Source organism: Myodes glareolus, chromosome 6 (assembly GCF_982192425.1).
Source record: "Myodes glareolus chromosome 6, mMyoGla1.1, whole genome shotgun sequence".
Lineage (NCBI taxonomy): Eukaryota > Metazoa > Chordata > Mammalia > Rodentia > Cricetidae > Myodes > Myodes glareolus.
In genome coordinates this window covers 47,625,144-47,648,171 of record NC_142031.1, presented here as the reverse complement: position 1 = coordinate 47,648,171, position 23,028 = coordinate 47,625,144, and the positions used below count along the sequence as shown (strand labels likewise).

At 43.3% G+C, this 23,028-nt stretch overlaps 1 long non-coding RNA gene across 1 annotated transcript in view; it reads left to right on the top strand.

Annotated features, from left to right (window-relative positions):
* The window catches only part of LOC125404174 (uncharacterized), a 61,753-nt gene extending 38,987 nt beyond the window's left edge, over positions 1-22,766 (top strand). Inside the window, exons 3-7 of the long non-coding RNA XR_015002300.2 lie at positions 1,619-1,730; positions 2,569-2,779; positions 4,712-4,785; positions 13,996-14,069; positions 21,710-22,766. This is a non-coding gene — a long non-coding RNA (uncharacterized LOC125404174). The remainder of the gene's footprint in view (positions 1-1,618; positions 1,731-2,568; positions 2,780-4,711; positions 4,786-13,995; positions 14,070-21,709) is intronic.
* The last annotated feature ends 262 nt before the right edge of the window (positions 22,767-23,028 follow it).

Genomic DNA, 23,028 nt, shown 5'->3' with positions numbered 1-23,028 from the left:
CAGAGCAGTGGCAGGAGAGAGTTGAGTCTGGGCTTGAGGGAAGGGAGGAGGCATAGCAGCTGCTGAGGGGACTGCCGCTGGAAGATGGCAAGATTTGGGGTCAGACTTTAAGGACAAGCCAAGAGCCCACTGTCTGTATGTGTTGGAGGAGATGGGGTGAAAGCATAAGAACCCCCTTTTTTGTATCCTCGCTGGCCTCAAACCTGCTGTGCTGTCTAGAATAACTTTGATCTTCTGGTCCTCCAGCCCCCACTTCCCAAGTGTTGGGATCACAGGCCTGCCCCACCATGCCTTGTTTCTGGGTTGCTAAGGATAGAGCCTAGGGCTTTGTGCATGCTAGGCAAGTCGTCTACCAACTGTACTATAGCCCAAGCCAACTTAAAATCCAGCCCTTTGTGGGTAGGGAGTAAAGAAAGCTTGTGGTAAGTGTGCTTAGAAATGATCCTTACAGAAGGCTGTGAAAGTCTGCCAGGACCCAGGCCGAATTGACAAGTGGTGGGCTGGGTCACAAGGTAGGTTCAAGAGTTGTAGAGGAAGGTGGGAAAAACGTGGATACTGAAAATGATCCAGCTTTAGAAGTGGGCCAGTGGCAGAAGGCCAAGGGAGGAAAGGGAGCTAAAAGCCTCAGAAGTGCTGAGTGTGGCATCCCTAAACAAACCCCTAAACAAACGTAGGTCCCTACAGAGACTCCCTGAGAAACCAGGAGGGGCACTGCCACAGCCATCAGATCATTATCTGTTCTACCAAACCACTCCCATTGCCTCCTGTGAGCCCACCTTCCCATGCTGCTTCGCTACTCCCAGACTGCCCATCTTCCTAGACACGAGGAACTTCCCTCACCATAGAGATCTCCTTACTGAGCTGCCCCCTTTACGCTGGCCTCATTGCTTCATCCCTGCAGTCACTGTCTGGCTCAAGGTCTGCCAATAACAGACATCTAAGACCTCAGAGAGTCCTGCTGGTGACTGCATGGGCTGACGGCACTTCTAAAAGTCCTCTACAGTCCCAGGTCATTGTGTAGCTGTGAGCTGAAGGGAAAGTTTCCAGGAATCTCTTCCTGAGCTCACTTTTGATCTTTTATTGTGAAGGAGGTGAGAAAGGGAAGGAAGAAGGAGGAAGAAGAGAAGGAAGAAAATGAGGAGGAGGAGGATGGGGGAGGAGAAAGAGAAGAAGAAATTGTTTTTAAAGCTATTGTCTTGAAACATCCACTTCCTCCATCATCTTCTCTTCCTCCTAGATAACCAACATGTCTTATGAACTGAAACTTCCTCTGTCTAATGGCAAAACTCCGTTCTTTTCCCCCTGGGATGTCCTGTTCTGCCTTGGTCCCTTCAGTGTTGTTCTTCTCTTCCCATTGCTCCGTGGGTCTCTGCTTTATTGGGGACATTGTTCTGTCTACTTCCTGCCCTCTCAAGGACATCTGTCAGTTGCAACCTGCTCTTTGCTATCTATCATCCCTTTTCCTTGCTTCTCTGGGCTTTAGGCTGCCCCCACCCCTGTACATTGCTGATGCTGTAACACTATATAGGGACCTGTTTGTTTTCCTAGGCAGCCTCTTACACTAGCATTTGCTGAGCACTTTTTATGGTCTTCCTCGCCCCCTTTTCTCTCCTTGCAGACATGTTAGAGACTCTCCCACAGACTGTCCACTTCAGAAAACCACTGCTTTCCTGAGGCCTTGAGCATCCAAATGAATAGTGTCGCACACTTGCAAATGTGCTGACAGCCAGGTAAACAGGCAGATTTCTGGGGCAGTGGGGCAGTGCTCAGAGGGTGTGGAGGGAACTAACTGTGTAGTAAGTCAAGTAGACAGTGAGCTGCAAAAGATGGGCTAAGGAAAGAAAGCAGTTATAAAAGAAGATGTCCTCTCAGTTTTCCCTCGGTCTGGAGGCGAGGCAACCATAGGCTGTGCTCAGAACCCTGCTGGCTCCGTTTCCAGTCTTCTACTTTAGTCAGTTCCTGCCAAGCCCATGCCTCCTGTTTGTCTCTGTAAACTCGTGAGATTTGCTGGCTTCCTGTGTTTGCACTCTCAGAAATCCCTGGGGACCTAGATTGTTTTGACTCTTGCCTGCCCCACATAGAACACCCCTTGCTAGCCTTGGTCCCGTCTGAGACTCACCAACAGGAGGCATGGTAGCCAGGCCTTCCCTCTCTGTGCAGCCCTTCATAAGTGGTCCTATTGAACAGGGCAAAGGGAAAGTCGAGCAGAGTTCCCAGGAAACATTTGAAGGATGCTTGTCCTTATGTGGCAGAAACAGGAGGATGGAGACTCTCCAAGAAAGGAGTGGAAAGATTTAGAATCAGTTCTTTGCAACACGAGCAAAAGAAGTAGGAGAGTTAACATGAACCCCAGTCGAGTAGTTAAGGACCCTGTGGCGTGTGCCTTCCAAGCTGACCCACTTGTTAAGAAACAAAGATAAAGCTTGGAGTCAAATACTGGAGCAAAGCCTAAAAGTGTGGGTGACTTGGTGGCCACCTAGACCCTCAGTTCACCGCTGGTTTTAATGTCACTCTCTAAACAGGAGTGCCCGTCTCACACTGTCATTCTTTTACTGACGTGTTGTACAGATATTTTTGACTTCAACTCCATGCCTGCTTGGTGCTAGATGCCACGGGGGTTGCCAAGCAGCCCAACCCAAGGACCTCCTTCGGATAGCTGCAGTCATCACAGAAGTCAGGACTCTGCTCCAGAAGGCACTGCACAGGAGCACCGGCTCCCACAGCTACTCTCCAGCTAAGACTCCAGAATCATAACTTCAAGATCTATCTGAGTTCCAAAGTGAGTTCAAGGCCAGCCTGGGTAATTCAGTGAGGTCCTGTCTCAAAATAAAGGCAGAATAGTTCTGGAGCCCTGTCTCGGCGGTAGGGTGCTTGTCTGTAACACACAAGGCCCCATATACCCAGGATCACAAGATGAAGGAAGGATGTGACCGAGTATGAAAAAAGTTAGTGTATCTTGGGGAGTCCCAGGCAGGTGGAGGGATTGCGGAGGGTATGTGACAATAGGCCTCAAAAGGAGCATGGTGGTAAGAAGACAAAGGAAGAGACAGTCCTCAGTGTGTGAGTCACTGAGTTCTAATCACAGTGACAAACTACACTTTTTTGTCTCCAGTTAAAATCAAAGGGTAGAGCATTTGCTATCTCTGGTGACCACCAGAGACGACAGCAGTTTCAACAACAACAAAAAACACAAAAAACCTGGTTTCTGGTTACTAGGCCAGGGCTAGGTGTGGTGGGGTGTATATACCATCCTTACCATAGTACACTTTTATTCTGAAAAACCTATTGGTTATAATCCATGAGATTAGTGAGTGAGGAGCTGAAAAGATGGCTCATAGGTTAAAGGTACATTGGAGTGCATTTTTGTTCCCAGCATCCACATTTGGTAACTCACAACTGCCTGTAACTCTAGCTTCAGGGCATCTGGACTCTCCTGACCACCATACGGGCCCACATGTATGTACACAGAAATAAATAATGCACATAATATAACATAAATAAAAGCAAAATAGATCTTTTTTTTATTAATTTTTAACAGAATCTCACTATAAATACTTGTCTGCCTGACTGGACTAGAACTCTCTATGTAGTCCAAGCTAGTCTTGAACTCCCAGAGATCTGCGTGCCTACTGGGACTAACGATCATAAATCACACTTGGCAAGATAAATATTTTTTAAAAAATTGGTAAATGAATGTTTCTTTATGTAGAAAGATTATTTATATTAGATACCATTTTTTTTTGTCTCCTCTCCTGAACTAAAGTTAACCTACAAATGTCTGGTCCCTGCTGTTTTTAACAAGAATACTTCTTTTAATTGTTGGTTTCTTTCCTGCAGGCCCTGTTTGGTTGAAATCTCAAGGGCAGGGTTTTGTGTTCCCTTTTAAGCTCTCGGACGTGGGGGCAGGGGTCTACAGTAGCCATGAGCCATGTGCACTCACTGAGATGAGTACATAACTCATGTACGGGATACATGAGTTAAACTTTTAATCTTGTTAAGTTTTAACTTATTTAAATTTAAATTTTTATTCAATCTTAACTACGCTTATAATAATTCAGATATGTGAATCTACTCTTCGGCCACTGTGAAACCTTAAATGTAGTTCAATCTGCACAATGAAGGTAGACTAAGTTGGCTGAGATTATCATACGTGTAAAACTATCAAATCCTGAATACCTGTGTGGAAAACAATTAAAAAGATCAATCTGTATAAAGGTTATTTGTTGAAATGGCAACATTTTAAATATACTTGGTCTATAAAATATATTAAAAATAATTTTACTTGTCTTTATTGGTTTGTTTTTTTGATTGTTTTTTGGGGTTTTTTTGTTTTTGTTTGTTTGGTTTTTTTTGTTTTGTTTTGTTTTGACCAGGTCTCTCTATGTAATCCTGGCTAGCCTGGACCTTGTGTAGACTAGGCTGGCATCAAACTTACAGAAATTTGCTGGCCTCTACTTCCTGAATGCCATGATTAAAGGCATTCACACAACCATGCCTGGCTTCTTCACTGGCTTTTAGAGGTGGTCAATAGAAAATGATAAATCAGTCACACATGTGGCTTATTTCTCTTTCTCTTGGGAAGCACTGCCAGAATACAAATGGGTCACTGCAAATGTTTGTGAAATAAATGCATGACTCTGTCACATAAACTCCAGACTGAATCACAGAATTCCTGATTTCTGTGTCCCTTCTTTCCCATCATTCCTTGCAGCCCCTGATGTCGCATGTTAGCTTCCTGGTTATACGGGCATATTCATCTACAAGACAGGAACTTTGCTTCTAGGGGTAAGCTTTGAAAATTCTCGGAGAGGGGCGAAGGAAGTGGGGTGCTGGAGTCTGGGGAGACGTGCCTGTGTTGAAGGCCTATAAAAGGCAGGACTTGCGGGAAACTGAACATTTTGCTGGAGCAAAGTCAGGAGGTTAATTCTCGGGTAACCCTTGGTTTCAGAGTTTGCTGTTTCTGGTGACCACGGTGACAGCTGCAGTCAGCTCCTTGGATGTGCTCATTCTAATAAGTGTGTGTTTCATAAAAGGGTGGGGACTGTATTTCTGGGCAGATTCTTGCTCTTGTTCCGCACTGTCCCCAAAGCAGACGAACCACCTTGGCTGTGTGACTACATGTAGAGAACAGAGAAATGTCACCACACAGCCTGGGCACCACGAGGTGTTTCCTGGGAAGATCTGCTCTGTCTGAGCCTGCAGAGGTCACACGCCAGCATCCAGGGTCAGAGCAAGCCACTGTTCCCGATATGTGGAAAAAGGATACTATTGAAATGCTAATAGTGAGTCACTGTTGGTGAGGCTAGGCATGGCTTTATTGTCGTCTTTATACTGTATATTGTAGTCTTAAGATGTGTAATTGTTTACTATTTCTAAAACAAAATTTTAGGAGATATTTGTGCAGGTGCACCATTTCCCTTCATGGAGCTAATTTTGAGGTGTTCTTAACCCAGCCCCCCATTCAGCCTCTCTAGATTTCCTTACTCATTTTAACTTTGACACAGTTGACTCCATCTCAAAATGTGAGCCAGTTTATAGCTGTTTAGGAGCTACTGGATGGGCACTTGGTTCCTGGTGTCACGTGGATAGAGGATGTTCCTCCCCTCCCAAGCTATTGGGAAGATGTGTAGGGAGCCTGGGTGTGTGCTAGACCATGCATCAATGGGGTTGTTCACTCTGGACTTAACCCTCACAACTCTCTGCCTTATGTAGTGTTGTTGCTTAATATAATTAATTTAATGTGTTAATTATTTTATTTTATGTGCGCATGTACAGGTGTGTACACTGCACACCATACCTCTGGTGGTCAGAGAATAGCTTTGGGAGTCGGTTCTGTCCTTCCACTGTGGGTTCCAGGCTCAGACTCCAGCTGTCAAGTTTGTATGTCAGGAGCCTTTAGCTCCTGAGCCATATTGCCATCAACATTTCTTTTAAAAAAAAAAAACTTTATTGTGTATGTTCATTGGACCCATATGGCACTGTGTTACAAAGGATGCTCTCATACAAGTATACATGCTATATTTGGGTGTACTTCCTTCCCCCCTCCATTTCTGGTTCATCCCCTTCATTAGTCTCCCCTGGATGGTTGCTCTCCTCCTTTCATGTCATATGTCCACATATGAACATTTCCTTTTTAATTATAATAAACTATGTGTACCATTAAATGCCTGTAATCCTAGCACTCCAGAGGTGTTGTGCAGGAGAACAATGGTCAGAAGTTCAAGGTCATCCCTGAGATACCTGATATTTGGTTTCAGTAATGATAATAATAACCATTTTCGTGATTTAACTGTACATTGACTCAATGGCATTAAGTATACATACATTGCAACCATCACTACCCATTTTCAGAACCGTCTCTGTCTACTGAAATATAACTCTCTATGCTGTGCTCCTCCCCCAGCACCTGGTGACTACCATCTTTCTTCCTGTGAAATGTATCTACTCTAGGTCCCTCAAATGAGTGGAATCAGTGTCCTGTAGCTGGCTTGTTGCCTCTCAGGGTCGTCAAGGTCCATCTGTAGCCTCTGCCGGAAGTGCCTTTCTGCCAGCCACTGAGCACTGGTGTACAGTTCTTGTCTGCCCACTGGGTGGAGGAGTACTTGGGCGGCTTCCACCTTTTTGGCTTCTGTAAACCGTGGTACTCTGAACATGGATATATAAATATCTGTTTGAGAAATTCTTTTTCTCAAAGCAGACTCGCTGGGTCATATGATTCTATTTTTCTAACTTTTGAAGACTCATCATATTATTTTCCATAGAAGCTGCATAATTTTCCCCACGTGGTGTTATTTTAATTAACACTTCTTATTTCGATTGCCGTCTTCCTGAGATCAAGCAGCCTTCTACATTCACTTCTCAATCTCTAAAGTGCTGTGAATGTTCATGTGTCTGTGAATGAAAACCATTCTTCCCAGGCTCCTTGGATGGTAGTTCAGTCTCAACCCTCTGGGGGTTGAACGGCCTTTTCACAGGAGTTGCCTAAGACCAGCAGAAAACACAGATATTTGTTTACATTACAATTCATATCAGCAACAGAATTACAGTTAGGAAGTAGGAACGAAAACAATTTTATGGTCGGGGGTCACCACAACATGAGGACCTGTAAGGTTCTGAAGATTAGCAGGGGTGTAAATCAGAGGATCTGAGTGCTGAGCCCAAAGATGAGCTCCTGGATAGTGGTTCTCCCCTTCCTAACGCTGCAGCCCTTTAATTCAGTTCCTCATGTTGTGGTGCCCCAACCATAAAATTGAAGAAGATATCATAAAATAGAATGATCTCCCATGCTTATTGACCATTAGAATTAATAATGGGAAAATTACCGTTCTACTATAGGCAGATTCAACACAATCAAAGGCAGTCTTCAGATTCAAAGCAATCCCTAGCAAAATTCAATTCTTAATTCAATTCAATTCTTCACAGACATTGAAAAAAAATAGTTTTCAGATTCATATGGAAACATGAAAAAAGCTAAGATAGCTAAAGCAATCCTGAATGGTAAAAGAACAGCCCAGGAGAGGGATCGCTGTCATAAATTTTAACTTGTGTGATAGAGCTATAGGAATAAAAACAGCATAGTATTGGCATAAAAACAGACACACTGATTAGTGGAATTGAACACCCAGATGTAAGTCCACACACCTACAAGACATCTGATTTTTGACAAAGAAGCCCGAAATACACACGGGAAAAAGACAGCATTGTCAACAAATGGTACTAACCAAACTGGATGGCTGCATGTGGAAGAATGCAGATACATCCATGTTTGTTTGAACAAAACTTAACTCCAAGTGCATCAAAGACCTCACCGTAAGGTCAGGTACGCTGAACCTGAAAGGAGAGGAAGTGGGGAACAGCCTTGAATGCATTGGCACAGAAGACTTTCTGCACTGAACACCATTAGCACAGGCACTAAGACCAACAATAAATGGAACCTCTTGAAACTGAGAAGCTTCTCCATGGCAAAAAATACTACCACTGGATAAAGTGGCAGGCCACAGAGTAGGAAAATATCTTTACCAATTATATATCCAATAGAGTGTTAGTATCTAGAATATGTAAAAAAACTAAAAAAAAAACCACTGAACGTCATGAAAATAAATAACCCAATTTAAAAATGGTGTATATAACTAAGCAGAGAGTTCTCAAAAGATGAAACACAAGTGGCCAAAAAAGGCTTTTTAAGATGGGAAATGCCGATTAAAACTAATTTGAGATTTAATTTTATAACCAACACCATGCAAAATGTAAGAGCTAGCCCAATGGGCTCAAGGAATTCTAATGAATAATGAAACAGTCAATGTTTCAAGCTCCAAAGTTCTTCAATGTTTTGTTATTCAAAGTATTAGTCAGAATTCTCTAGAGAAATGTAACCAATAGATGAAAGAATATATAAGTATATATTTATATGATATTTATTAAAGTGTCTTACAGGCTATGGTCCAACTAGTCTAACAAGGGTCATCTACCAATGGAGAGTCTAAGAATCCAGTAATTGTTTAGTTCGGGAGTCTTAATGTTTCAACTGGTCTTCAGTATGTGTTGTGATCCCAAAGAACTAGGCTCTAATGCCAGTGAGGAAATGGACTTGGCAGTGGGAGGAAGAGCTAAGAGACAAAGAGCAAATGCTTCCTTCTTCCATGTCCTTATGCAGGCTGTCTCCAGAAAGTGTGACCCAGATTCAAGGTGGATCTTCCCACCTCAAAGGATCCAGAATAAAGGTGGATCTTCTCACTTCAAGGGACTTAGTTAAGAAGAATCCCTGCTGGGGTGGTGGTACCAGATATCCCTAATCCCAACACTCAGGGGGCAGAGGCAGGTGGATCTCTGAGTTCAAGGACCTCCTGGTCTATAGAGAGTTCCAGAACAGTCAGGGCTACACAGAGAAACCCTGTCTAAATCATCCCCCACACCACCCAACCCCTGCACACAACAAAAGAGGAAGAAAAAAGAAAAAAAGGAAGGAAGGAAGGAAGGAAGAAAGGAAGGAAGGAAGGAAAAAAAAACTCCTCATGGGCATACCTAACCACTTGGGTATTAATTTCAGATGTAGTAAAATCAACAACCAAGAATGCCATCACATCAGTGACAAATATATCTGAAGCATGAGGTTAGAAGATAGACCAAGGCCACCCATTTCCTAAGTGGAGAACCAGGACTTAAGGCCAAGACTTTCTAAGTATATTGTCCCTCCTCTGATGCTGCATGACCAGTCTGTAAGTTTTTGAAGATACAAACATTGCTAGCAGGAGTGTAAATCATTGGATCTGAGTGCTGAGCACAGGAAATGCAGCAGCCTATAGATGAGCTCCTGGGACAGAAGAGAAAGATAATTATCAACCCAGCTAAAAATCCTGTGACCTACCAAGGTGACCTCCCTGGGAGATATGTTAGTGCAATAGTGTCACAAACATTGTAGGGGTAACCAACCCCTTTCTGATTGTATTTAAGGCCCACTCCATGACATGAAATTCATTTCTGACATTGCTAAAGTGACTGAGAGTCTGAGACTAGATAGGCCACGGACATAGGGAAAAACAAATACTACTGTTCTCATGAATAAGCGTCACAATAAAATGGCTCCTAAGGACACTCTGCTATACCCATAGATCAGTATCTTGTTCATTCATCAGCAGAGCTTTCTTTTAGAGACCCACATCTAGGCAAAATTCAGAGAGTGGGAGACTTTGAAGGACTCAATCCTAAATGGGATGTCTTCATCAAACCCCTCCACTCAGGGTTTAGGGAGCCGTGAAGAAGAGGAGACCAAAAGATTTTAAGAGCCAGAGTTGATAAATGACTCCAATGAAAAGTGTCTTCCAGACACATGACTGATGCACACAGGAAGTCACAGAGACTGTGGCAGCAGGCACAAGTTCAAACAAGATGATGTCCTGGTGCCGAGAGGGAGAAGTCAACATGTGTTCCCACCCCTAACCAAGAAGCTATCTGTAAATAATACCCACAGAGAGTAGAAATGTGTTTTTCTCCAATAGACTCTCACTGGGTATATTAACCACATACTACATGGTAGGTCATGTGCTCAGGCCAACACAGAAATGAACATGGTGGTATTTGCCTCATTTTGCTTTGTTTGGACTTTTTTTTTTGTCTTGTTGGTCTTGTGCTTGTATGTTTTGGTTTCTGTTTTGTGTTTTCATGAGGATTGTGATTGTGATTTGTGCCTTTTCTTTCTTTTTGAAAGAGAAATAAAGATGTTGTTATCTCAGGTCTGGCTGTGAAAGTGGCCCAATAAGATGTTGTTAGAAGCCAGGGATGGTGATGCACAATTTTAATTCCAGCCCTCAGCAGGCAGAGGCAGGGGGATTTCAACTAATTTGAAGGTCAACCTGGTCTATACAGTGAGACCCTGTGTAAAACAATAAAAATAAAAAATACTTTGTTATAGCTTTCACTGTCTGGGACCAGTCTGGCTCCTGAATGGTGATGTGCTCGGAGTGTAGATAGCTGTCCTCATTTCAAGGTGGCAAGGTCTGTTCTTAGGACTTTGCTAACCCTGGCATCCAGGGATAGGACTTATCTCTGCGCCTTCTGCCTTGAAGGGGAGTGAGTAGGTCAACTGAAGAGTCGCTCCTTGAGTGATTATCACGCCTATGCAAACAAGCAGGAGTCTGGGCCAAACAAAGGAATCAGACAGAAAATGAACTGAGCTAAACGAGAAATGAGAAAGCGGTGGTCAGTGGTGAGAGTGAAAAGCGACCAGCGTTCAAACTGAAGAGAGGCAGCATCGTGATAAAGCGGAGCACAGCATGGAGCCACAGCCAGGCAACAAAAGTTGCATGCGGTCCTCCTTGTCTACATAGCTCCTTGAGGGTGGACTCTGAGGAAAATGTTTAGAATTTTCTTGCCTCAGCTTCCATTTTAACAGTGGTGTTAATTATACTGGAAAGAATTTAGCTCTGGTCAGCATATGTAAGAACCATTCCCTTGGAAGGACAGGCACAGGTGACTCCATTTTTATTTTGGCTTTCAAATGACGTCTTGCCATGTAGCACAGGACAGCCCCCTTTCACAGACCTGTTTCAGCCTCCCAAGTGGTAGGACCGCTTGCAAGTGAAGTCATCATTCCCAAGCATAACTTCGTTCTGACAGTTCCTCCCTTGTTGCTTTCCCTGAAAAACGTTGCTGACCTTTTGGGGTTTGTTGGCTCTTCCATTCAGCACTAAGATCTGTCCTTGCTGCTCTGGTCTGATCCCAGGGACGGGGCGGGCAGTAAATCAATACCACACTCATCAGTTAAGAGACCCATTATGGATTCTTCGTTATTTTTGCACAGGCTCGAAGGGGATGCATTTAAGCTAACACTTCAGTTTGTCTAATGGTCATTACTTTATTCATAATTCCTACTTCTTAGACAGATTTCACTTAGTTATATTTTCTTAGAAAAGCCTTCTTTTTTCTGGGTTTCAAATCTAGTAGTAAAAAGTTATATGTGGTGTTAGTTTTTAAAAATTATTTATTTATTTTTATTGTATGTACATTGGTGTTTTGCCTGCATATATGCCTGTGTGAGGGTGCTGGATCCCCTAGAACAGGAGTTACAGACAATTGTGAGCTGCCATGTGGTTGCTGGGAATTGAACTCAGATCTCTGGAAGAGCAGTCAATGTTCTCAACACCCAACGCATTCTCCAATTTGGTGTCAGATCTCCTGGAACTGGAGTAATGGGTAACTTTGAGCCATAATGTGGGTGTGAGGACTGAACCCAGGCCCTCTGTAAAAGCAGTTGGTGCTCTTAACTGCTGAGTCATTTCTCCAGTACCCACCCTACCCACAAATAATTTTTAACTTTAAAGAAAAAAATCTGTTGCAATTTTTTTTTCCATTTTAGCTTTCATAGTATTTGGGTTTTTGTTGCTATTGTTCTTGGTTTGGTGGCTTTATGTGTCTGTGTTCTACAGAGTTAGTGTTCAAAGTCAGGAGCTTGTGATCCTAGGCAGGGGCTCAACCACTGAGCTACAGTCCCAGCCCAAGTTTGTGGTTTTCTCATTGGTTTTACTGAGTTCCCTTCCTCTACCCCAATCACTAATTTCTATGTCTGTAGAAATTAATTCTCTTCTTACCACTTGGCCTTATTTTGTTTTTTATCCACTATTTTTATGTCCTAAAAAGTAGAAGTAAGGACAGAGTTGGTTTTGTTTTGTTTTGTTTTCTGGAAGCTGCTCTGGCCCCATGTGTTCTGTTTACAGTGTGGTCCATTTCCAAGTAGTTTCATTCCTCCACAAACTAAGAGCTTTCTAGGAGTCTGTTTCCATATTTTAAAAGTGTACTTTTCCTTTGGTTTATTTGTTTATTTCTGACTTTATTGTATTCAGTCAGTGAATGTGCATATAGGTTGATAATTTGTTTATGTGTGACTATTTTCTTTAGGCACATATGGTTACTTTTAATGAGTCATATATATATTTGTTTGTGTGTGCACTTCTACTATTGTTAGCTTTTGAGAGAGGCTGTAATTTAGTAACATTCAACATCAAAACTATTACTGATTCATTGATTCAACAGTCTTTTTTTATTTTAGTACCCATGCATTCTGAGAATTTGGGAAATTCTAATATTGGGGGACAAGATTAGCGAAAGACACATTCCTGTCCATATGACTGTACAGCCTGGTCACTGAGAGAATGGGTAATTACAGTCCTATCAGTGAATCACTGAGTCACAAGATGAATAAGTTCTGTGAAGTGCGTGCACAGAAGCTGGGTCCCGGGGAGGCCCTCCTGACCAGAAAGCCGAAAAAATGGAAGATAAAAAAGAGCTGGGGAGAAGTGTCTGGGGTATAACAACATACTGTGGTCCTTTGCAGAATACAAACAAGGTTCTCTGAGATCTAGAAGCAGGCCAGGCTCCACCAGCACCGGTAACTGAGCGACACACAGAGGTCTTACCAAGAGTCTTTGTTTTATTTTTTAAAAGGCACGGAGCCAGTGAAATGGCTCTGCTAGTAAAGGTACTTGTTACCAAACTTGACAACCTGAATTCGATCCCTGGAGATCACGTGGTGGAAGGAGATAGCCAATTCTTGCAAGTAGTACTCAGACTTCTTCATGTGTGAGTGCGTATGTGCACACACACACAATGAATGAATGAATGAATGAATGAATGAATGAATGAATAGATGAGAAAGGACTGATACAGGTAATGGTTACAAGTTATGAATGAGGATATAGTTAATTATTTTCCTAGTTGTATCAAGGATTAGGGGGATTTGTTAGTAGATAAGTACATTAAAGTGTGTAGTGAAAATATAAAGTCCAGTATGAAGTTTCATTGTGAACTTCAGAATGTCTATTCTGACTGAAGCTCATTAAGATGGATGGCTAATTTTTGTAAAATTTTTATTCGCCTTTTTATAATAAAGTATATTAAAAAATAAAGATGTAGTAGTAAAAACAGACAAAGGCACATCATTGCAGTCACAAATCCTGGGCAAAGTATGCACCCTGCACACCCTGCGGCAGGAGGCAACTGCATGGCTGGTAAGGAGACCCAGGGACAAGTCTTTCCTCAGAGCAGGGAATCCTTACAGAGAAAATTTAAAATAACATTTATGTCTGTGTCTGTGAATTACCCTGGGAGCAAAAGGGAAGAGAGGAGAGACCATTCCTATTCCTATTGGCTCATCTTCCTCTCTCCTCTCTTCCCTGAGTGACCACGTATGTCTTCAAATGAAATTATGTATCTATGTGGGTGTGTGAACATGCAAAACAAAACGAAAGTAACAATATAATTAAATTTTTTTTTAAGTCACTAAGAATGTAGATGGGTTTCCAGGATACTGTTCGTGGTTTGAAACAGTAACTTTTGAGAACGATTGTTTGCCCTGAAGAGTCCTTATGTCTTGTGCTGTTCCCACAGGGTTCTCTTCCTTCCCTCCTCCCTTGACTGAAGTTAAACATAATATGTTAAGGAAAGAAGCACCCAGTGTCACGCTTAACAACAGCCTAAGTGACCTCTATGTTATCTGAACTACAGTTCACCTGCATCCCTCAGCTGACTGCACTGGTGACAGATGACCGTGAGGACAATACCAACAGTCTCTCAATAAGGTGAGGGTTGAATACCACTTTTTAAAGAAGTGTTTACTTGTGGCCTGGAGAGATGGCTTAGCAGTCAAGAGCAGCACTTTCTGCTTTTCCAGAGTTCACTTTCTGGAACCCATACCAGGCAGCTAGCAGCTGCTTGTAACTCCAGTTGCAGGGGATCTAACTTCCTCTCCTGACCTCCTCAGACACTCCCACATACATGCACACACTCCACTCACACATAATTAAAAAACAAAAAGGCATAAATCTTTAAAAATACAAATTACTATGTGTTCTAGTTCTGTGTTGTTTGCTACAAATGCTCTCATTTAATCTTTTTTTTTAAATATTTATTTATTATGTATACAATAGTCTGTCTGTGTGTATACCCGCAGGCCAGAAGAGGGCACCAGACCCCATTATGAGATGGTTGTGAGCCACCATGTGGTTGCTGGGAATTGAACTCAGGACCTTTGGAAGAACAGGCAGTGCTCTTAACCTCTGAGCCATCTCTCCAGCCCCCGCTCTCATTTAATCTTAACATAAACCTCACAACATGTTTTTTTAACTCACGCCTTTCTGTTGCCATGACTATGACTGGTGTTTGTTCAGAGGAGCATTGCTGTCGCTCGGTTGAGTGCAATTTGCCTCCTTTAGCCTTGATCTGCCCAGGATGATTGTCACACACACACACATATGCACACCCTGCTTCTTCCTGTTATCAGTGTGGGCTTTGGACCTAATAGCACAGACATGCCAGTAGTTTACAGAATATCACAAGAGGAAACATTACGCCCAAATATGCTCTTGCTTTTCAGCATGTCATGTTGTAATATATACAAGGAATCAGTTTATTGTAGAAACTGAAGTTGAAAGATGAGAAGATGGAGAGACCCTGATAGGTTTGAGAGAGTTGAGAGAAAAGGCATGAAGGAGGCACTGTGTAGCACAGAGGAGGTACAGGGTGTGTGAGATGAGAAACTCTCACAAGGGAGACTCAAGGTGAGCACCATCTGCCCTGTGTAAGCAGAGTCCCATGGATGGTGGATAATGGGGGAATGAGCCACAGCTCCGGCACAGAGGCCCTAATGTAGCCTCTGAAGTCTCTGTTCAGAGGGTCCCTTCTATCAGCTCAAGAAGGATGTGTCTCTCATTCTCAGACCTTACCAGAACCTGGTCGTCTGAGTGCATTTGCAAGAGTGTCTATTGGCTCTGGGAGGATCGGGGAGGCTCAGCACCCGTGTGCAGATGAAGAGACCAGCTAACTGCCTAGCATAGTTCAGACTCAGGCTCACCAAAGAGCAAAGCCTGTCCTCAAGCACGGGGACCTTTCTATGCTCCCAGGTGCAGGGCTAAAGACAGTGAGTCCAGAAAAAACTCACTGAGTGTCCTCTGAGTGGGAGGCCTGGTGGCCACAAAAAGTCCAAAGGACAGAGTCCAGGTACGTGGGCGTGGAGAAGGAATGCTTTGCCACAACAAAGCAGAATTAACCTCACAAACCTCCCCTCTCCAGACCCCTCTCACATTCTGTGCCTGTTTGCCCAAGCAATTGCCTCTCCCAGCTATCCACAAGCCAGTGCTGGGGACAGCCGGGTCCTTGGCTGTACTTACGGGAGCTCTTATGGGTTCTCATACTAATTCCTCTGAAGACACTTCTTTGCTGACCTTTACCCAGTCACCTTTTACACTATTCCTAGTGTCAACACTGTCAAATCCCTGCAATGACCCAGACACCAGACAGACCCACAGAGGTGAGACTGATTAGGAACAGCCCAGACCCCCATCTGGGTATCATCAGGAAGCACTGTGACAGAATCCCAGGGGCCAAGATCAAAGCCAACCCTGGGGGTTCTGCAAGACTCATAGCAGCTACCTGTGTCCATCTTCACTCCCCTGTAGTGTTACATACTGAGCATTTTTATTTTAAATATTCACTGCTCTGCCTGGTACTAGTACATGTCCATAATCTTACTGCTTGGGAGACGGAGGCAGGAGGATCATCAGTTCTGGGGAAGCCTGGACAACATAATGTGCTGTGGATCAGTTTTTGTGCACTGTAAATCCAAATTGCTCTTGTTGTCAATAAAAAGCTGAATGACCCATGGTGAGGCAGGATTTTCAGGGCAGAGAGAATGCTAGGAAGAAGAAGAGTGGAGTCAGAGGAGTTGTCAGAGAGACAAGGAGAGGAAACAGGAGGTGCAAGATGAAAGAGAGGTAATGCCACATGACAGAATGTAGATTACTAGAAGTGGGCTAATTTAAGTTGTAAGAGATAGTAGCAAGCCTGCACTATCGGCTGAGCATGTATAATTAATATTAAGTCTCTGTGCATTTATTTTGGTGCTGGTGGTCCAGATAAAAACTCAGTCTACAGTAATGAGTCTCCAAAAAAGAAAATCACATTTCAACATTTTAACCTAAGTAGGAATATGGCATTCTAGGAAATGAAAACCTGAGGATCACGTGTCCGGTAGAAGGAAGCCTTAAACATACTTTTAGCTATTTTATTAGTATCCTGTCCATGGTTCCAGCTGATACCACAGCTCATTGGCATCAGGGCCTGTCTGGCCCACCTCGGCCCAGTTTGACCTGACTTGTGTCACCTGCCTATAGATCCTGTTTCCACCACTGTAGTTAGGAGCTACAGACAGACATGTGACTTAAGCCAGTCAATTGAGTCTTATTTTCTTCTCTGACTTCCAGTGGTTGGCATAGCACCTGCCTTGCAGGGGTGTTGCAAGGATTGGAGGAAAACCTATAATGAAGGTACTGAGGGTACTTAGCAGAAGGCCTGGCATGCAACACACCTGTCCCAAGTCCTGGCTACTTTCAAGTCCTTCCTGAAAGCAAGCTTGTGACTTCCAGACACCATTGTTATATTAGTTTGGGAAATGCACTTTTTTTTTTTTTATCAGAAACAGGTCAAAGTTTAGTGTGAAATGGAAGGTACCTAAGAGAATGAGAGAGGTACAAATTTAGAGCTATTGTTGCTACAAATAAGGACCAAGGAACTAGAATAACAGCCTGGGAGGGTCAGTGGGCCAAGGTCAAAGACATTTTTATGTCCTGGGTCTAGGGATGTTTTAAAATGGTGTGTGTATTGAGTCCATAGTGCTCACTCAGCAGCACCTCAAAGACAAGGGTGCTAGACACTAACTCTGGACTCTGGGCAGCATAGGCTGGGGGCAGCTCATTCTGAGTCCAGACTGCACAGTCCTTAGCATGGCCCTCATTTCCCAGGCATCCTTGGCTCTTGCCAGAGGTATAGCTCACCTCTCAGGGGAGTCAAGATGCCTCAGCTTGGGTCAAAAGACACCTGGACACTGCACAGCCATACACAGACATTTGTAGATGGAGAATGACCTCTCCAGCACAGCAAGACAGAGGTCTTGACATTCTTTTGTTTTAACCACTTCCTCTCTTTCTCCATGCTCTATCTTTACGCTACACACTCCAGCTTATTCATAAGACCATTTCACCCCTCTTCTGGAAGACTAGCTACTTTCTCCTCTCCTCCCTCCCCATCTCTCATTCCCTTTTCCTTCTCTCTCTTCCCTGTTTAACCTCCTTTCTTGTTCATCTTTCCTTTGCTTCTTCTCAAATATTTATTGAGCCCATTACTCATGGACTAGCTATTGGGGCGAGAGTTACAGTGGAAGCAGGATCATTATCCTTCTGTGATTTTAGTCTGAAAGGGAAGACAGACTAAAAATTACTGCCCACACAATTGTTTAAACATACCTCCAATTGTCTATTAATAAGGCGTCCATTTCTATGGAACTCATTTGGCATTTTCTGCATCTGGTTGACTTGTCATATAAACAGCATTAGGAACATCCTGGAGCGTGAGGCCTGCAGTGTCTTGTTCACATCGAGCCTGGCACTTATCTAAGGTGCATTCAGTAATTGTTTGTGAAGTAAATAGAGAAAGGATAAAATAATTCAGAATATAATCTGTGATTGAACACATGACAAACAGTTGTGCGACAGAAAGCAAATCCCTTCCTCTGTCCCATCTTTCTCCCACTCTACCAACAGACAAAAAGACTCCAAGAGTACAAGATGCCAAAGAATGGATGAATGTCAAATAGCTTAGATTCTTGACCTTTTAGCTCTCCTTGGGAAAACCTGCCTCGGACTATCCTTCAATGACTTTCAAACTTTGTAGTGCTTTAGTATGTTTTGTGTCATTACAACAGGACACCAGAGACTGACAAGGCTCACTTTGGAATCCTCTTAGTTCTGGAGGCAAACAAATGAAATATCAGGGTGTCAGCATCTCTTGAGGGCCTAATACATCATCCCATGGTGGAAAGCAGAAGCCCACTCTTGCTATAGTCAACCCCCACCACCAAGATAGGACCTCCATCTACCCACAAAGCCAGAGGCCTGACCTAGTCACCCCATACATATGCGGCCTCCCAACACTATTGTCCTGGGGATTAAGCATCTGACACATGAACTGTAGGGGATATATTGAGACCAGAGCAGGGAGAAATAAAGGGACAATCACTGTCCCCAGATTCATGACTTTGGAGCATGACAACATTTGTCTCCTGTCACTATGGACAAATAAGTGCTGTTTAGTTCATACACTCTTTCAGAGATTTTTATTCTGGCTACTCCAAATAGATGGTAAGCACAAAGCTATTAAAAATCATGTACTCAGGGGCTGGAGAGGAGAAGACTTGGTGACTTTGGGCACTTGCTGTTCTCGCAGAGAACACACTTTCATGGTTTATGATTGGTTTTAACTCCAGTTCCAGGGGATCCTCTTGTGGCCTTTGAAAGCACCAGGCACACATATGGTACACATGTACACATGCAGGCAACACATTCATACACACAAAGTAAAACAAAACTTTTAAAAATATCATTTAATTAGGGTCTGGAGAAATGACTCAGAGGTTAAGAGCACTGGCTTCTCTTCCAGAGAACCAGGGTTCTGTTCCTGTACCCATAGTGGCTCCCAACTGCCTGCAACTCTAGTCCCAAGGCATCTGCACATAGACAGTACATGTGTGTGTGTGTGTGTGTACATGTGTGCATACATATACATATGTGTATATATATATACTTAGATACACACATTACACATATAAAATCTCTAAAAATAAAAATGATTTAAAAAGTTATGAAAAGGAGCTAATTCAAAGGACAGTATGACAATATGGCTTTATTTATCCCATTTTAACTTCAAACTGCACAATGAAATAACAGTGAAGCATGAAGGCTAGGAGGAAAGTGAGTGGAGCTGCACCCCAGATGTTATCCCAGAGGCGGGCAGAGAGAGCAGTAGCCATCTTCCTTGTGTCCAGACCCAGAAGTTGGAAGAGGTGATGAGATGTCACGTAGGGAGACAATGGCCCTTGGGACGGACCTGGATTTGACCTGGGTCTGACAAGAATCTATCACACTTTGCAGTCATATGACAGTAAATTCTATGCATTTGAACAGGGAGCTCAAGCCAAAAATCTAGATTGCTCTTTTGGACAGAGTTACCCTCATTGTTATAGTCCAAGAAACACAGCATCTCTAACCTTCTGGCTCAGGACACAGTCAGCCTGTTTCTCCTCAGTCCGTGGGAGAGGGAGGCTGATGTAAGGGTCAGTGATGTCATCTTTGGTGATATGTGCCCTGGTGAGCACATTCAAGGGAAAAGGAGATGCATGCTCACACCACTTTGGGGCAAGCCACAGTTCATAAACCGGAGTTGCATTGCTGACAGGAGACTAGTGACAATGAGTCTAATGAATCTGAACAAGCTCAACATCATTGCTTCCAGGGAGAGCAGAGGTCAGGATATGGCAAATAACTTCCTCAGAGAGCCTTTCTAAGAGAGTAGCAGAGCCATGATTGCTCACAAAGTGCCTTCATCTGCTGCCCCCAGTCCTCATAGAAAGTGCTCGTCATGTTCTGTCCATTCCTAACACTGAGAAGTCAGAATTCTAATCCTGGAGCAATTGCTCCAGCTTGTCCTTGGTCCACCCTGGGGGACTTAGATGGCATTTTCCTACTTCCAAACACAGAGGGATTACCCGGGCCCACACAGCTGACAAGTGTCAGAGCAGGTATGCAACCTGATTGTCGTCGCTCTACAGTTGTCCTGACAGCTCTGTCCACAGGACTGCTGTGGTGTGGGGATGGTGTTGAGGACAAAACAAAGACCCCAAGAGGAGCCTTTCCTTACACTTCCACTGTTAGTGCACTTCTGGGAATGGGTGGAAGATGAGAGCAGCTTGCCAGAGAGGTGGGCAAGGAGCAGGCTTCAGGAGTCCTGGGTCCTGGAAAAGGAGCTGCACTTGATCTTACCCATGGAGCTTGGTAGCTTTAAATGAAGAACTGTGGGAACTTAAGGAATTTCATGACCAAGGATGAGCATGGGCTTGAGAGGGATGGGGAAGATGCTAACAGGAAGGAGGGAATATCTGCTGTGCAATGATCAATAATAGAGGTTTAAACATCAGTTCCAGGGCAGGCGTAGAGGGGCAAAGAGGCAGCAGCCGAAGTGAGGCTGAGAAGGAGGGAAGAGCCAGAGCCAGGTCTCCAGTTTCCAGCTTTGATGACTGTGGTACCGGTAAACTGCAAGCAGGAAGAAAAAGCAATGGGAAAGGGCCTGCATCTTTAGAAGCTCACCTCTGCTGACGTACTTTCTCCAGCTGCCTATGTCTGCACAGGCAGAGCACCACTCACTTGAGACCTAGTGTTCAAATGTGTGAACCTGTGGGGGACATTCACATTCAAACCACCCCCCAAGGACTTTACCATTTTACACCTATGAGTCACTGCAAGGCGTTAGTGACTTGCAACATATCGATTATTGCTGAACTCGTCACAAGAATGGGGAAATGGAATCCTACAATCCGATCAACAGTTGGAAGGATAATGAGATGTGGCATTTTATGTCGCTGTAAAGAAAAATGCATTTGTGAAATCTGTAGGAAAGTAGATTGGATGGGAAATCATTGTGTTAAGAAAAATAAGCCACTTAAAAAATATTTTTCTATGTATTTTTCTGTTATATGTGGAACCTATATTTAAGACTGTAACTGATCAGTATTCTTTCAGATATTAATGGGTATTCTGAGAAAAAGCTTTATAGTCCAGTAAGCAAACCCTGGTACCTAACACACTGGTTTTCAGGGTACTACACCACTGGAGGTTGAAAGGGGACTTTGAAAGAGAAGGAAACGATCTTAAAGCCCTGGGGGGAATGAAAAGGTCATAAGATGAGCGTGAAAGCAAAGGAGAAACTGTCTGGAGAGAAGAAAGAGACTAGCAATAGGAGGAAGTGGGGACAGAGAAGAATAGGAACAAATTATATTGATTCATACATATGAAAGTGCCATAATAAAATTATCCTGTGTGCAGTTTAATTAATTTAAGGGGCTAAAAATGGCTCAGTGGTTAGTTAAAGGCACTTGCTGCTCTTCTGGAGAACTCAAGCTCCGTTCCTAGCAGTGACATAGGTGGCTCACCATTGCCGGGAGCTCCAGTTCCAGGAGATCTGAGACTTTTTCTGGATTCCATGGAATGGCATACACTCACAGAGACACAAACACAAGTTAATGTTTTTAATTAACTTTTTAAAAAAGATACAGTGTCTTAGCAAAAAACATTCTCACTTATTTCTCCTTTGCCTAAAGTCCATTATATTTCTCCAGGGCAGTTGTCCTCCTCATGCATCATGGATCCAGGAAGCATCACCATCTCTATCTGAGGCGGCTTTGGTGGAAGAGGAGAAAGACAATGGAGAACGTCCTACAGGTTTGTCAATAGTGCAGCATGAAATGACCCACAACACCGTCTCTCAGGACACATCGTGGCCTCACCCAATGACAAAGAGACTAATAAATCTGAGGTAGCCTGTAGACCATTTGGACATTGTTGTTTATTGAGAAACTGCTGTAGTCCATAGCCACCTGTCCAGAAAGATACTGTTGTGCTACACAAGGGACTTCTAGTCCATTGGTCTTTGCCAGGCTTGTTGGGTATCTCTGCATTGTGAACCACACACAATGACCACAGTCCGTTTCTTATCCTCTTCATCCTGTCCTTCTTCTTCTTCTTCTCACCGTCCCCATTCATCATCATCATCATCATAATTATCATCATCATCTTATCTGTTCTACAACTGCAACAATCTCTAGCTCACAGCTTTTGATCTTATTAATTGGGGAGCCAATTAAAATTTATTAAACAGACCTCCAAAGCAGTGTTTCCTAGGAACTATTCTGAGAACATTTATTCTTTGATATATTAATAGGAATTCTGAGAAAGAAAGCTTTATTGTCAAGTAAATAAATCCTGGCACCTAACACGGATTTTTACCACAGTATATTTTAAAGACATATGCTGTTGCAAGGGCTTTCAAAGGGTGCATCTGGAAGAAGGGTGCTAAGAGTTGAGTTAATGTCCCCAAGTCCCATAAGTACTCTAGACAGATAATAACGTGTTTGATGACTCCTCCTGATGGACCTTTTGTCCTTTATCCATGTCCTGTCTCCATCCTTACAAAAGAAAAACATATGCTGATGCTGGTCCTCTGCTCACAGTGCAGAAGCCCCTGTCTGACAAAGGGACTGTTGCAAACACCATCACTGAACCGAAGTCGAGTGACAGGGAAGAAAGGCAGTTTCAGACTCTTGACTTTTAATGGAACTGAAGGACATCCTAATGGAACCATCACTGGATAGACCATTAAAATATTTTCATGACAAATGACTGCATGACCTTTTTTTACATCTCTGAAATAGACTTGCTTGACGGTGCTAGTAAATCCATCCCCTCCGACTTATTGATATGAGTAGATTCTCCATGCCTGTCTCTGTAAACAACATAAATAGGAACAAAAAGGGTGCTGTACCCTGTCACATTCTAGCAGTAAACACTTCACCATGGAGAAGAGAAGCACTCAAGAAAAAGCCACTTGACTTATTACTTTCAGCAATTCTGATAAAATATGTCCTTCTGGTGTTGAATT